At 44.5% G+C, this 3,195-nt stretch overlaps 1 long non-coding RNA gene and 2 other non-coding genes across 3 annotated transcripts in view; 1 reads left to right on the top strand and 2 right to left on the bottom strand.

Moving 5' to 3' along the window:
• Nucleotides 1–324: 324 nt before the first annotated feature.
• On the top strand, nt 325–406 carry TRNAS-AGA (transfer RNA serine (anticodon AGA)). The gene has a single exon. It is a non-coding gene; the product is annotated as a tRNA-Ser (tRNA).
• A 1,700-nt stretch (nt 407–2,106) lies between these two features.
• LOC138849853 (uncharacterized) overlaps nt 2,107–3,195 on the bottom strand; it is a 4,340-nt gene continuing 3,251 nt past the window's right edge. Inside the window, exon 2 of the long non-coding RNA XR_011389083.1 lies at nt 2,107–3,195. This exon is cut by the window's right edge and continues 1,627 nt beyond it. This is a non-coding gene — a long non-coding RNA (uncharacterized lncRNA).
• On the bottom strand, nt 2,785–2,866 carry TRNAS-AGA (transfer RNA serine (anticodon AGA)). The gene has a single exon. It is a non-coding gene; the product is annotated as a tRNA-Ser (tRNA).

A 3,195-nucleotide genomic window follows, 5' to 3' on the forward strand; every position in this document is an offset into this window, starting at 1 on the left:
TCTTTTTACCATGGATGGTCATTTCGGGTTTCAACTCGTCGCAAGCGCTGCCAATCTGGCGGCCAGGGCGAGTGCGCCCGGGGCTCGGGGCGCCCTGAGGGTCCGCGGCGGACGCCGACGGGGCGGGGGCCGGACTCGGGGCGTCCACGGGCGCCTCCGCCCACGGGGACCTGAGGGGTCCTGAGGCGCCAGCGTGATGTTCGTCCCGTTGACGGCAACCCCTGAGAAACCTCGATCGGACGCCCCTTCTAGCGCAAAGCTTGGCGTGGGGAAGAGCTGCTGTCCAGCACGGCCACTTAGCCGGAGGAGGCTTCTGCTCCCCACGTAGTCGTGGCCGAGTGGTTAAGGCGATGGACTAGAAATCCATTGGGGTCTCCCCGCGCAGGTTCGAATCCTGCCGACTACGGTGGTGCCCCCTGGGTCAGCCTGGGCTCCCTCAGAGCAGAGCCTGGTTCCCAGGAGATTTCGTTATTGCTGGTTGGGGAATCTTGCAGGGGCAGGGGTCATTTTGGCTGCGTCTTATTTTGAATCCCGTGAGACCTGTTTGCTCCTCCAGCTTCCTGCTAAGGTGCACCCTGGGAGCCAGCAGGTGTTGGCTCAAGTGCCCAAACCAAAAGAAAACCCTTGCACAAACTTCTGCCACGTGGTCTGGGGGAGTGTCCTGCTCTCAACACTTCTTTTGTTTTTAACATTTTTATTTATTTATTTTCACTTTTATTTTAGAGGCAAGGGAGACACAGATCTCTGTGCTGTGTTAGCCCCCAGGCTCACAACAGCCAGGGCTGGGCCAGGCTGAAGCTAGGAAGGAGTCCAGGTAGGTGGCAGGGACCCAGGTACTTGAGCTGCTGCCTCCCTGTTGCCCATTAGCAGGAAGGTGAAATCTGGGAATGGAACTGGGACTTGAGCCCCATTCTCTGATATTGCAGGTGGATATCACAAAAACCCTAAATGACCACTAGTATCCAGCTCATTAAATAACCTGTGGAACATCCACACAATGGAGCAGGCTGCAGCTGACGATACTAATGAGACGTTTCCATGAACATGATTTACATCTGTATATAATTAGATATAATTTGATATAATTGCAGACTCATAGCTTTAAGAAGTAATAGAGACCCACTTACCCAGTTTCCCTTGATGATGACATCTTGCAGTGTTATGATACCACAAGCCGAAGATTAACTCTGACACAATCCACCAATCTCACTCAGATTGCCCCCATTTTGCTTGTATTCAAGTGTGTGTGGTGGAACGGTGTGTAGTTCTATGTGATATCTCACATATATGTCATGTGTCCAGTACCACGGACAAGACACAGAACCATTTCACTGCGGCCGGAAGCTCTCCTTCAACCCAACTCCTTCCCACACTCCATCCCTAAAAACCAGGAAATTACAAATCAGGTCTCCATTTCTATAATTTAGTCATTTCTAGACTGATATATAAATGGGGCCATACAAAATATAACCTTTTGAGACTGGCTTCTCGTCATCATTTCCTGGAGATTCATCCAGATTGTTATGTGTATCAAAGATGATTTTAATTTGTATTTCCCAGCGGCTAATGATGTTGAAGGTTTTTCATGTTCTTGTTTGCCTTCTGCATATATACTCTCACCAGTGGAATCTCGTCATGTTTTTTAGTCATTTTCTAAATGGATTATTGTTTTCTTTTTCTGTTGTTTTGTGAATTCTGTATACATTTACTATCCTTTGTCAGAAACACACTTTACAAACATTTTCTCCCAATTTTTAGCTTGTTTTTTCGACCCCTAAATAAAATCCTTTTTCAGATTAAAAGTTTTGAATTTTGATGAGGCCCAATTTATCAATTTTTTTTCTTTTAAGGACTTTGCTCTGGGTTTTAAGTCTCAGGACTGTTTGCCTGACCTAGATCCCAAATATCCTCTTTTATGTTATTTTCTGAAAGTTTTATAGTTTTACATTTTCCATCTCTGTGATTCACTCTGAGTTATTATTTTTATAAGGAAGGTTCATTTAAAACTAAAGAATGGAATGGAATGAATGTTATTTTATACACACGACTCTGGAAGTTTATACAAAAATTTGTGTTGTAGAGAAAAACTGAACAGCTAACACATGGGTAAAAGAGAAATTTTACTATTCATTATATATATTTATACAGCACAAAATCATTCAAGCTTTATATTATGATACTTTTACATACTTAAATTATGAATATACAAAGAAAATAAACCTATTTATATCAATTCAGCTGTCAATATTATATATAAATATGCATCAATACATACATTAGTACATATATCTGCATCAATCATTTTCTGTTCCTTTATTAGACTTGTTTTTCCAATTACATGGAAGCAAAAGGATTTTGCTGTCTTTCTTCATTTAATCTATAAGCAGGCTGGGTTTGCATGAAGCAAGCATGGCCTCTAGGCCTGCTACACTCAGATGCAGGTGCGAGTGTGTTAGGAGGCATAAGGGGCCATTAGCATGTGAGAAAGGAAATCCCTGAAAAGGTGACAATCCTACGGTGCTACGGTGAGAAACTAGCAAGTGCACTCCTGCCACTGTCAATTAAGATTGCTCAGACTTTCCTTGGAGGAAAAGAGAAATAAAACACCACCAGCTCTGTCATGTGTTTTACCTTAGAGCTGAAGAGAGCCCAACTCTGTGTTTCCCGGCAGCATGAAGGAGCAAAGTTAAACCCAGCACCACAAGCCAGGTGAAGTTCCTTAAAGGAGGAGGTACCTACACACCTCACCTTCAATTTCAAAAGCTCGGCCTTGCTGCCACACACCGTAGTCGGCAGGATTCGAACCTGCGCGGGGAAACCCCAATGGATTTCTAGTCCATCGCCTTAACCACTCGGCCACGACTACACGACAGAGGACTGCTCTGTCAAAATAAAATAGCCATGCTGACACCTAAGCCCATCAGGTGTGTTTACTGTCAGTGCTTCCTAGTTGTCGACATCATTTATGTGACTATCACACGGCTCCTCCGAGTGGACGACTGACATTTTATCCTCAGAACTGGAACGGCTCCTTACTCTGACGGGACGGTTTCCAGCTCTGTTGCGGAATTCCATGTACTAACAATGACTCTTTAACAACCTCAAAGAACCACACAGTTTTGACGAATACAATAAACTCTGGAGCACTCACATTGTGGGGTTTTACAGCTAATGAACTGAAGGAGGCGCCCTTCT

The sequence above is a fragment of the Oryctolagus cuniculus genome, chromosome 5, assembly GCF_964237555.1.
Source record: "Oryctolagus cuniculus chromosome 5, mOryCun1.1, whole genome shotgun sequence".
Lineage (NCBI taxonomy): Eukaryota > Metazoa > Chordata > Mammalia > Lagomorpha > Leporidae > Oryctolagus > Oryctolagus cuniculus.